Source organism: Hyla sarda, chromosome 2 (genome assembly GCF_029499605.1).
Source record: "Hyla sarda isolate aHylSar1 chromosome 2, aHylSar1.hap1, whole genome shotgun sequence".
NCBI lineage: Eukaryota > Metazoa > Chordata > Amphibia > Anura > Hylidae > Hyla > Hyla sarda.
Window position 1 is genome coordinate 426,496,440 of NC_079190.1, and position 13,432 is coordinate 426,509,871.

Sequence of the window (13,432 nt, forward strand, 5' to 3'; positions counted from 1 at the left end):
ATTTTCGGAGAAACACAGTAGTCCCCAGTGCTGCAACACAGCACAACTAGTCACTGAGCTGTCCAGGGTACATAGGGGGGTATTTATCAAAGGATTTATGTGTTTTTTTCACTTAACTTTGGCGCAATACTTTGGCGCAGTGTCTTTTTGCGCCAAAGTTTGACGCATCTTCTCCACTGTCATTTTTACAACTTTCTCGAAATCACACGGTCCAGTGTGTGATTTTAACTTTATTCAGTAATTCATCATTTGCGCCAATCGATCTTTGGCGCAATTTTGCGCCTTTAGGGGTTTTTTTTTATCGCAAATGACAGCCGAGAAATTTTGCACATGGAAAACACACTTAGCAATGTCAGAAAATGTAAAGGTGTCAAAATACATTAATTTTTTTTTGGGTGAAAGCAGCGACGCCTCCAGGGCTGCTCAATACTATCCTGCGACATAGTTGTCTCTGAGGAACCTTCACCCTTCGTTGAGGCAGCATTGGACATGGCCACACGGGTTCAGGAAAGGTAAGCACTAAAGCAGTGGTCTCCAACCTGCGGACCTCCAGATGATGCAAAACTACAACTCCCAGCATGCCCGGACAGCCAACGGCTGTCCGGGCATGCTGGGAATTGTAGTTTTGCAACATGTTGCTTGCTGATATACTGCAGGAGGGACTCCGAAATGGCTGCTCTGTGGCGGTAAGTTGTGTGGCGGTAAGTTGTGTAAAAGGCGCTGTGAACGGCTGATTTCAACATTTGAGCCAAAATTACTAACAACTTACACCAAATGATAAATTTGGTGCATGTCCACGAAAACCAAAGTGAAAAAAAAGGGTAAAAAGAAACTGTCAACAGGCAAAATTTATAAAAAAAAAAATACCCCCCATAATCCTCACCATTTCCATGTGAAATAGGTCATGTGCAACTTACAGCAGCAGCAGCAGCAGCAAAAAAAATAAAAACAACAACAAAAAACCACCACCAAGGAACTGCATGCAAACATGGCTGCGGAAATGTCATTAATATTCATAGGGAATGAATCGTTGTCAGATCTGAGGCCTATTTTGGTGTGAAATCTACTTCAGATATGACCTGTGTGAACAGGGCTTTAGACTCCACAACCTGATCTAGTTAAATCTAATAAATCTAATGCTAATGAAGTAAGTTGTTGGTCCAGAGAACTGACTGTCGGTGTGGGTAGACAATAGGTACAGTTTAGGCTCTCTTCACACATCGTTATTGTGGTGTCCGGCAGGGTTTTACAGCATCTTGCTTTGTGTCATAGCACAAAGGTCTGTATTATTGCATCCTGCAGAAAAATGCAAACCCTACAGAAAACTACACAAACGGAGGCCAAATGACTGGTTTGACTGAGATTAGAGATGAGCGAACTTACAGTAAATTCGATTCGTCACGAACTTCTCGGCTCGGCAGTTGATGACTTATCCTGCATAAATTAGTTCAGCTTTCAGGTGCTCCGGTGGACTGGAAAAGGTGGATACATTCCTAGGAAAGAGTCTCCTAGGACTGTATCCACCTTTTCCAGCCCACGGGAGCACCTGAAAGCTGAACTAATTAATGCAGGATAAGTCATCAACTGCCGAGCCGAGAAGTTCGTGATGAATCGAATTTACTGTAAGTTCGCTCATCTCTAACTGAGATCTATGGGTACCTTTGCTGTCTGCAGCGGGAGATATTTTGACATGTACCGCAAATGGACTTTGCTAACAGGGCGTGAAAAGAGCCTTATATGTTCAGGACTTTAGTAAATATGAATTTATTTCTGTGAATGAAGAGAAATCTAAATCAGATCAATATTTGCATCAATTCTTCTTAGTACACTTGCACACATTTTTAAAGGAACTAGACAGGGAGGTGGGTCCTAGACATCTGGGAGATCTAACCACAAATCAAGATGTTTTTGTTAATTGATAAAAAAAAAAAAAAAAGCTTTTGATGTTTCTTCTTTTGAAAATATTATTACTTTGCAGCATTTTCTCCACACATTAATCAATCTCAGACTCTAGGGGTAAAGGGATAACTCCCACACTAATACTGTAGTAATATGTATATTATGAATTAATAACTTCACCCCTTGATATAAAGTGCTTATATGACCTCCTAGAATTAATAAATACATAGGAAAATTGGATTCATTACAAAGATATAATGCAAAATTAAAAAATAACCTTTATTAAAGCATCAAGATGTTAAAATTGGAGGAATTCCACCCTGAGGGGGGATACAGGAAAAAAAAAAAAAACAGGGTGTTACTCAAGTGACATACACATTGCCTACATACAAATCCAAACATAGCACCAATGTATACCGTATATACTCGAGTATAAGCCGACCCGAATATAAGCCGAGGCCCCTAATTTCACCCCAAAAACCCAGGAAAAGTTATTAACTCGACTATAAGCCTAGGGTGGGAAATACTGTCATCATCCCCCCCCTTCATCATCACGGCCTGTCATCATCCCCCTGTCATCATCCCCCCCCCCCCCCCTTCGTCATCATCCCCCCCCCCCTTCATCATCACGGCCTGTCATCATCCCCCTGTCATCATCCCCCCCCCCTTCATCATCACCGCCTGTCAATCCAGTGGTCTTCAACCTGCGGACCTCCAGATGTAAAACCTCCAGATGCAAAACTACAACTCCCAGCATGCCCGGACAGCCACCGGCTGGGAGTTGGGAGCCATGCTGGAAGTTGTAGTTTTGAAACATCTGGAGGTCCGCAGGTTGAAGACTACTGCGGCCTTCGTAATCATCCAGACACCCCCCCCCCCCCTTTAGTTTTCTACTCACCTCCCCTCGGTGGGAAGGGTGAGCTGGTCGGGGCCATCTATGCTGCAGGGACCGTCCGGTGGGGAGGGTTAGTCGTTCCGGGCTGTCCATTTTCACTGGGGGGGGGGGGCCCTCTTCTCCGCTCCGGGCCCGGCCCCGGACTAGTAACATTGCCTTGACGACGACGCACAGGGCAACGTCACTAGGGGGGAGGTGAGTAGAAAACCAAAGGGGGGGGGAGTCTGGATGATGACAAAGGCCACAAAAGGCCACAGAGGTCTTCAACCTGCAGACCTCCAGATGTTTCAAAACTACAACTCCCAGCATGCCCGGACAGCCGATGACTGTCCGGGCATGATGGGAGTTGTAGTTTTGCAACATCTGGAGGTGCGCAGGTTGAAGACCACTGAGAAGGGATTGACAGGCTCACTTGGAGGGGGTTATTTTCAGCACGAAAAATTGCGCTGAAAAACTCGGCTTATACTCGAGTACATACGGTAATATATCCCAAAGTGGGCATTAGCTAAATACACCTTACAGCAAGATGTTACATGGAAATAGAATAATAACAACAATATTTAAGTGCTATACTTACTATACTATACAAAAATAGCAGGGCAACAGGACACTGAAGCGACACCACCCCAACGCAGCGTTTCAGTAAACCTTTAATATCATAATGCTTTAATAAAGGTTATTTTTTTATTTTGTATTATATCTTTGCAAGACTTGTTTGAGCATTTTTTTTTCACACCTGCCCAAAACGTCCTCAGGGAGGTGTCTGGTTGTAAATGTTTATTCTGCAGCAGGACAACGACCTCAAACATGCGGCCAGTGTCATTAAGAACTATTTTAGGCGTAAAGAAGAACAAGTAGTCCTGGAAGTGGTGAAAAGGCCCCCGCAGATCACTGATCTTAACATCATCAAGTCTATCTGGGATTACATGTAAATCCTACATCCACAGAAGATCTGTGCTTAGCCTTGCCAAGTTCCTTCAATAACTGTGCAAATGTACCTAGAAAACTTGATGTTGTTCTGAGGTGTAAGGGTGGTCACACTAAATACTGATTTAATTTAGATTTTTCTTCTGTTCATTTCACCTTAAACTTTGTTATTTAGTAAAGAAAAACTTGGCCGAACGCTGTTTTCGCGCTGCTGGGGTCGGCCACGCCCCATTGTGATGTCACGGCTATGCCCCTCAATGCAAGCCTATGGGAGGAGGCGGGACGGCTGTCACGCCTTCTCCCATAGACTTGCATTGATGGCCGTGACATCAAAGGGGGCGTGGCCGACCCCAGCAGCGCGAAAACAGCATTCGGAACATTTAGTTCCACGCTGGCCAGTGGAGTACCCTTTTAAAACTTCTATTTTTTAATGGATTAGAAAGGTGCCCATACACCTTAGACTTTGATGGGCTTGGCCGACTATCTAAAGTGTATGGGGACCACTTGACTCTTCCTTTACAAATAATGTCAGTGGAGAGAAATGTCGGACATGTTGGATTCATACTGCTTAAAAGGGGTACTAAAGAGAAATCCAAAAAAGAAATTAATTTCCTCTGATGTCATGACCACAGTGCTCTCTGCTGACCTCTGCTGTCCATTTCAGGAACTGTCCAGAGCAGGAGAAAATCTCCATAGCAAACATATGCTGCTCTGGACAGTTCCTAAAATGGACAGCAGAGGTCAGCAGAGAGCACTGTGGTCATGACATCAGAGGAAATGCATTTCTTTTTGGATTTCTCTTTAGTTTACAGCCCCTAAAAAGTACTGGAAGGATAAAGATTTTTTTAATAGAAGTGATTTACAAATCTGTTTAACTTTCTGGCACCAGTTGATTTAAAAAAAAAGTTTTCCACGGGAGTACCCCTTTAACAGTATTGTTCAGGGACAGATGTTGTCTGGCTGTGGCTTACCCCTCCCCTTACCACTAAAGAAACATGGCCTTGCTGAACATTCATGTGTATGTTGAGGTCTGAAGAAAGAACTGTCGGCCAGGCAAACCTTTACTTTGCAGCATTTTGTGCACACCTGCCTAACCTTTTGCTCACTACAAAGCTTCTTATATTCACTTCTACTACTGACTTATTCATAGTTTCTTAAAATGTGAGTTCCTATTTAACCTGTGCACCAAGAAAAGATTTACCACTCATGTGTTTTAGTAGCTAATAAGTAATAATTGTGTCCATTACTTTTTTGAAGCTAGAGAAGCCTGTGTGAGTTATTGTATATATTATTTTAGAGTCCCTAAAACATGTTTAATGTGGTCACATAAGTACTGTGAGCCATAGAGAGGTTGGATTTCACTTTGACACCAAGTTGCATGACTTGTAGTATCCCTGGCTATTGACATACATGTTCTATAATGTTCATAATTTACTTTTTTTTATTCAATTAGACCATTCAAAATTTGTCTTCAGAAAGAGCAACACCCTGAGGAAGGTCCGAATGATTGCAGTGGTAGGGGGGCATGCTTGGACTCTTATGTGCATAAGTGTATTATTCTAATATTCTGTATTGGTTCACAGTTTTGTCAGTATGCTATCACTTACAGGGGTAGTCCACAGGCCAGCGTTTCAGAAGTAAATGTTCCGAACACTGTTTTCGTGGTCGGCCATGCCCCTCATGACATCACGTCCACGCCCCCTCAATGCAAGTCTATGGGAGGGGACGTGATGGCATCACGCCCCCTCCCATAGACTTGCATTGAGGGGGCGTGGCTGTGATGTCTCAAGGGGCGTGGCCAACCCCCGCAGCACGAAAACAGCGTTCGGAACATTTACTTCCGACCACTGGCCAGTGGACTACCCCTTTTATGGAAGGTAAAAAGGTTAAAATGAATATAAACACGTGGCCTACAATAGAGGGATGTATCCTAAAATTAGTGCTAGTTATTGACTTTGAAGTATTCCAGGCAAAAGTTCCAGGCACTCCTGCACTTTTATGTATAGACCTATAGACCTGTATTTTCCTTAAAAACCTTGCATTTATTGTTTATAATATCAGTATTTATAAAAAAAAAATTTTTTTTTATTTTAGTAAGTGGAGTTTTAGACTTAAAGGGGTACTCCGGTGCTTAGACATCTTATCCCCTATCCAAAGCATAGGGGGTAAGATGCCCGATCGCGAGAGATCAACTGCAAGTAATGCAACAAATGTAGGCACCCTGATTGAAAACCACAGGTCTTTTGTTTCAATGGGTGGGGTGGCTGATGTGTGGGAGGGAGGAAAATGGAATTGTGGGATTTGAGTCAAAAAAAGAAAAGTCAAACAGGAAATGCAAGTTCACAAAAAGCTAGCCACCGTGTAATGGTAATCACACAGCATAGCATACGTGGTACATGATGACACTATATAAGACAGTAGGGATCTGTCCAGTGGGACTTTAATTCATTAAATTACTTATAATGTTTATAATTCACTTTTGCTTTTCCAATTAGTCCATGAAAAATGTGTCTTCAGAAAGAAGATTGGTAACCCAGGGGGTGCAGCAGTTATATATACATACACAAGTAAGGCTGCATTCACATCTCGTTTTTGCAATACCGTTACCGTATCAGGTTTCTTGTAAAAAAAAAAAAAGTATGTCTCAAAACTGGACCGAACCGTATATACCTGTACGGTTTTAATCCGTATACAGTTTGGAAAAGGATGTCCGGTTGCATACGGTTTAATATGTTTAAAAAAAAAAAAAAAAAACGGATACGGCTTGATGTTTGTCCTTAATTAAATAAAGTTCTTCTTGTTCTTTTGTGGAAAGAACTTTCGGCGTGCACTGCGCATGTGCAAACTGCAAAACTGTATTGTGCAAACCGAATGGAACCATATGCACATACGATTCAGTACGGTTCTCATAGACCACCATTTTAAAAAAATGTATACGGATTGTATCCGGTTTTTCACCCAGACATAAAACCCTAGTAGACTACTGTTTTGTGTATGGGAAAAAAACTGATAAAACTGTAAGTGATGCAAAACATTCACAACCGGATGCTACGTTTGGCATACGGTTTACAATGACATGTCTATACATACGGTTTGCAATACGGTTCCATGCGGTTTTTACACTGAAAAAGGATACAGGAACCGGATTGCAAAAACAAGATGTGAATGCAGCCTAAGTAACGCTTTCTCCACTTCTCCTTGCATGCTGTGTAAAGACCCATTTTCCATTCTATGAATGATGACACAGAGATATCTGCGCCACAATGTTTGTAACTATCTATGAGCAAAGTTTTACGAGTGCAAGTAAATGCAGGGAGGCGGTGGCTTGACTGGTCGCTTTGCCAGGGCTATCTTATCGGTAGCATTTGTTAGGCTTGTAAAGAAATATTTGAAGGGACAATACAGCCAGTCATAGAGGAAGAGGCACTACTCCTCCCTTTGTTGAACGTTTCCCCTCCTCACCCCATCATTCTGCCTTTCAGCTGTTGGGTGTTGAGTTATTTTGCCTGAATGTTGATAGCAGCAGCTGTTACTGCAGCAGAAGCCTCCTGCAACACACAGTGAAGAAGACTGGGAGCAGAGAGCAGGCAGCTCAGCACTGGACAGAGGGAGTGCATGCTTAGCAGTGCCCAGAGCCACACACAGGCAAGAGGAGCTCCCATCCACCAGGATATCACACAAGGACATACAATCGGCTATAGACTAGGTGCCTTATCATCATCATTAGCTGTCATCTACTCAGTGTGATCAAGGTAAGATAGATGTCATTTACTTCGCCAGTAGGCAATGCCAGGCTATGCCATGCCACCCTGTCATCAGGGCAGTGCAGAAATGTCCTAATGTGTGACAGCGGGCTCGAGTATGTGTTATAGGAGTGTCACCATCATCCTCTCCAATTCATCTTGTCTTCCTAAACTCTTTTTCCATATACATTTCATTAGTTTTTTCCTTAGTTTTCCCTTTCTCATTCGTCACAGGCCCTAATAGGGAATGCTTATAGCTATATTTGGAAAGTGACCTCTTCTCTGCAGCAAGCAGTCAGTCTCCTTCTTTAGCTGCTGCAACACTCTTCACTACAAAATCTAATTTTATTGTATTAAAGGCACATCTACCTGGAGCTCCTTGTCGTGTATTTCACCATATTTGTTTCACTGTATAAACTTTGTGTCCCAGCCCTTCACTTTGATAGCACTGATAAGTGAAGAAACAGATTATTACTATTATTTGATGTTACTTGTAGAATATCGCATATTATTGACTGTCCTTTAAAGGACTACAAGGTCTGCCTAGGTAGGGTGACTGTCACACTTTGGAAGCAGCCATCTTGTCCTATCAATGACACATGCACTCCAATGGGAGCTGGTTGGAAATATAAGTAATTCCATTTCCTGACATGCACGACGCTGACAGGGTTGGGATGTGATTTTTGCAGGTCGGCTGTATGTGGGAAATTCATCCTTGGCGTACGTATTTGTTCTGTAATCAGGTTGAGTGCACGGCTTAGATAAAATTATAGACTGCAATAAATGGAGGGTAGTAAAACTGTTAGCATGAAGGATCTTGGTGTTTCAGGAAAGCATCAATTACACAAAAGATGGCAAATGTGATGTTTTCAAGGACCATAGGTCTCTGGATCTTTAATGGGGTCAGCGGTTATATATTTTAACATCAATGTGCTAGCATGGTTGTGCTCATGGCGCTAAGTTTGTAGGTTTACAATGTTCGCAAATCAGTGTTATCAGTAGTTTTCTAGTTTTTTTTAAACATATTTTGTTGGCTAGTACAAATGTAATGAACCCACCTTAAAATGATCTCAGACAATATGTACAGAGGAACAACAAGGGGCATCATATTTGCTCAGGATGGTGCTGTTCTAATGAAGGCCAAGGTGATATGTCAGAGCATCATTTAGTACTTGTAAATATATGTAACTCATATCATTGAAATAGATGGGAGCTATTTATCTAAGAGATCTGATGTTACAGTATATATTTGTATCATTTTTATTTTATGTCGTAGGTATGGCTCAGACAAGACGTGAACAGAACCATAGCACATTATCTATACTGTAATGTTCTGTGTAATGCATGTTCAGTTCTTCAGTAGTGCTCTACCTTTTTAAAGGCGTATTTCTACTGCAGGCATCCATGGTGTATTGATACAGTTAAACTGATGTTCTTGCGCTTTATTTTATACTGAGATGCACTCAGGGAGGCATGTAAAGGAAGAACAAACCTGTACTCACCTGCCTCCGATGCCCTGACACTGCCTTTCCGACGGTGTCACGTCCCACTGCCAAGCTGTTACTGCTCTGATCCAATCCAATCACTGGTGGAGGCTGGTCAGTGCCAGGTATTGGCTGAGTGGGTATTTTCTTAGTGTCAAGATCATTGCAGAAAGTGCTAAACAGCAGAAACAGACACAGTCAGAACAACACGGTGAAGTGAAGGATCACAGGCACGTAAATTAATGTTTTTATATGCCACCCTGAAGTAGAAAATTAATGCTCTGGAATACCCCTTTAATTCCATCTATACCAGTGGTCTCAAACTGTGGCCCTCCTGATGTTGCAAAACTTCAACTCCCAGCATGCCCAGACAGCCGTTGGCTGTCTGGACATGCTGGGAGTTGAAGTTTTGCAACATCTTGAGGGCCACAGTTTGAGACCATTGATCTATACTGACTGGTCCTTTCTCTGGTTATTTTCAGAAATCCCAAGAAGAAAGTAACATAAGGCCTTAAAGTGATAAGGCCTTAAAGTGATATGCAGTAGAGGTAGGAGGAGTCGGCACTCGTTTCAGTAGCGTGGTGCATGCGGATCAGAAAACATATGTAGTAGATAGAAGAAATCCCAGCACTCACAAGTAGATGCTGAATCACCTTAAGTGTTTATTAGTAGACTCATGCATACAGCATAGTAGCGACACACAGGACGCTTTTCGGCCACCTCATGGCCTTTATTAACTGATCTACCTGTACAATGCAGAAGGCAGGTATATGGGGAGAGGAAGCCATCCCCTCCCGGGTGATAGGTGAAAACACCTGTGAAAACCGGAATGTATCTTCACTTTACAATAACCATGGTGAGGACATAAATAAACCAGAACCACAAGGATAAAATAACAAATATAAATATATATAGCACAACCATAGATTACTAAAGTAGAGCAATATCTCAAAAGGCAGAGATGCACATAACTATATAGTATACGACCTGAACTGAGGCTATATAGAGATTCATGAGGAACCATTCTGACCATGCTCTATACTAGAAATGGGTAGACCGTGATCTCAATGGTGAATCTAAAAGGAAATATAAAAAGCAGTTAAAATATGGAAATCAAAGACGGCAATAAAAAACGGCATGTTCACAAGATCTGGTTTAATTCGTAGTCTCGGTTCAGACCCCTGGGTTCTATAGTATTAAGACGATTGATCCAAATTGCTTCCTTTATAAGCAGTAACTTTTTGATGTTACCTCCCCTGCGTGGTCTTTCTACATGATCTATAACCTGAAACCTTAGTTGTGAAATGTTATGGCCCATTCTATCAAAATTGTACGGAATGGGAAAAAGTAGAAAAAGTTTTTGCAGCAGATGTTTAGTATTGCCAACGTATAGGAGACCGCATGGACACTTGATGGAGTACACCACATTCTTCGAGTCACATGTGTAGAAGGACTTGATCCTGATAGTTTCACCACCCTGGGGGTGTTGAAACTAGACACCTTAGTTCTTAAAAATGAGGGCGAGGGTCTAGAGACAGACCTCTACAGAATATCTATTGACTGTAATAGTCTGCTGCACTTTACCAGCTCTCACCCCAGAGCTGTTAAACTATCACTTCCTAGAGCTCAACGACAGAGGATCAAGAAAATCGTGAGTGATCCAAACGTAAGGAAGATAAGACTGAATGACCCTGAAAATAAATTTAGGGAACGGGGGTACCCAGAAAGAGTGTTGGAAAAAGTGAGAACCCCTTCCACTAGGACCCCTTTGGACACACCAAGGGTTCCATTCGTCAGGAACTTCCATCGCCTTTCTTACAAAATAGATAAGGTGGTTAAGAAGTATTGGTATCTCTTAAATAAGTCCTTTCCCTAAATTGAATAATTTAAACATCCACTACTCATCTGTAATAAAAGGGCACCAACATATGTGACAAACTCGTCAGGGCAGACATTGGCTCTACACGCACTGCCACATGTCAGACCTTCCTATAGAGCAGAAAGAATGGGACTTATCGATGCCACCATTGCGCCCAATGCAGTTATATAATTAGGGGTGACACCATTCAACACCCCCAGAGTGGTGAAACTATCAGGATCAAGTCCTTCTACACATGTCACTAGAAGAATGTGGTGTACTCCTTCAAGTGTCCATGTGGTCTCCTATACGTTGGCAAAACTACACAGCGTGTAGGAGACCGCATAAATCAACACAAATCCACAATCCGCTGCAAAAACCTACTTTTTCCCATTTGATAGAATGGGCCATAACATTTCACAACTAAGGTTTAAGGTTACAGATCATGTAGAAAGACCACGCAGGGGAGGTAGCATCAAAAAGTTACTGCTTAAAAAGGAAGCATTTTGGATCAATCGCCTTAATACTATAAAACCCAGGGGTCTGAACCAAGACTATGAATTAAACCAGATCTTGTGAACATTCCGTTTTTGATTGCCGTCTTTTATTTCCATGTTTTAAATGGTTTTTATATTTCCTTTTAGATTTACTGTTGAGATCACGGTCTACCCATTTCTAGTATAGAGCATGGTCAGAATGGTTCCTCATGAACCTCTATATAGCCTCAGTTCAGGTCGTATACTATATAGTTATGTGCATCTCTGCCTTTTGAGAGATTACTAAAGTAGAGCAATCTATGGTTGTGCTATATACATATATTTGTATTTGTTATTTTATCCTTGTGGTTATGGTTTATTTATGTCCTCACCATGGTTATTGTAAAGTGAAGATACCTTCCGGTTTTGACAGGTGTTTTCATAATTGTAAGCGCTGCGGAATCTGTAGGCGCTATATAAATAAATAAAATAAATAAATCACCAGGAAGGGGATGGCTTCCTCTCCCTATATACCTGCCTTCTGCATTGTACAGGTAGATGAGCTGATGAAGGCCATGAGGTGGCCGAAACACCTCCTGTGCGTCGCTACTACGCTGTATGCATGATTCTACTAATAAACACTTAAGGTGATTCCGCATTTAAAGGGATATGCCACTCCTGGCAGGTGTTGTTTAGGATTTATTATGTAGGCATTGTTGTAGAGCTCCTAACACTTAGGATAATGTTGTGATTCACTACACAGTGCCTGGACTAAAGCTCCATTCTATAGGAAAAAGGTAAGAGTGCTGCCTCCATACTTGGAATTGATCGAAGTCCAGGCAGTTGGACCCCTAGTAGTCAGAGATTGATAACATATCTAATAAATATTCTGTTTATAGTTTTGGTGTGGTAATAATGCCTTTGATATATAAATGAATTGCTTTATAAATCCTCTTTCATGTGCTGTTCTATCATAGTTACAATATTTATAAGGTTAAAAAAAAGACCAAAGTTCATCAAGTTCATCCTAAAACCCTACTGTTGAGATCCACAAGAAGGCAAAAAACCCTTATGAGGCTCGTGCCAATTGCCTCATACCAGGGTGAAAAATGTCTTACTGACTCCAAATATAGATGTTCTGTCCTTATAAATCTAGCGTCCATAGCCTGTAATGTTATTACTCTCTAGAAATGTATCCAGACCCCTTTAAACTCTTTTATTGTGTTCACCATAACCACCTCCTCTGGCAGAGAATTCCACAGTCTCACTGCTCTTACAGTAAAGAATCCTCATCTGTGCTGGCGTAGACATCTTCTTTCCTCTAAACGTAGAGGATGCCCCCTTGTTATAGATACAGTCCTGGGTATAAATAGATCATGGGAAAGATCTCTGTACGGTTCCCTGATATATTTATACATAGTTATTAAGTCGCCCCTATGCCTTTTTTCTAAACTAAATAACCCTAATTCTGATAATCTTTCTGGGTACTGTAGTCCTCCCATTCTCCGTATTACCCTGGTTGCCCGCCTTTGAACCCTCTCCAGCTCCACTATATCTTTCTTGTACACTGGTGCCCAGTACTGTACACAGTATTCTATGTGTGGTCTGACTAGTGATTTGTACAGCGGTAGAATTATTTCCTTATTGTGGGCATCCATGCCCTTGTTGATGCCCCCCCATGTTTCTATTTGCCTTGGTAGCGGCTGCCTGACACTGGTCTCTACAGTTAAATTTAGGGTATGTTCACATTGAGTAATGTGAACAGAATCTCCGCACGCAGAATTCCCCAAACAGAGATGCTATCTGGCGGCCGCCACAGAAGGTAGGACCACACGGCCATGCGCTGTCACCATTGATGGCAATGCAGGGCCCGCGGACTTCCATGCATAGAATGAACATGTTCTTTCTTTGCGTGGATCAATTTCGCAGTGTAAACGGGTCCGTGGAAGACCCATTCACACTGATTTAGGGGTTCACACCGCAAAATTCTGACACGCAATTCTGCCCGCGCCAATTCCTCAGTGTGAACATACCCTTAGGTGAAGTTTTTATTTGGTTTTTTTTCTGGCAGTTTTTGAAAAATTGCCACTGCAGTTTTTGAGCCAAAGTCAGAAGTGGATCCATAAGGATGTAGTAGTTTAAAGGGGTAC

General features: G+C 42.0%; 1 protein-coding gene across 6 annotated transcripts in view; it reads left to right on the top strand.

Annotated features, from left to right (window-relative positions):
• CORO6 (coronin 6) overlaps positions 1 to 13,432 on the top strand; it is a 162,650-nt gene that overhangs the window by 26,675 nt on the left and 122,543 nt on the right. For 5 of the 6 annotated variants that reach the window (XM_056559001.1, XM_056558999.1, XM_056559006.1 and 2 more), the window contains exon 4: positions 7,204 to 7,473. The gene's annotated coding sequence lies outside the window, so the exon portion shown is untranslated. Of the gene's footprint in view, positions 1 to 7,203; positions 7,474 to 8,086; positions 8,185 to 13,432 lie in introns of those variants that run through there. The other variant, XM_056559002.1, reaches the window with a different exon arrangement.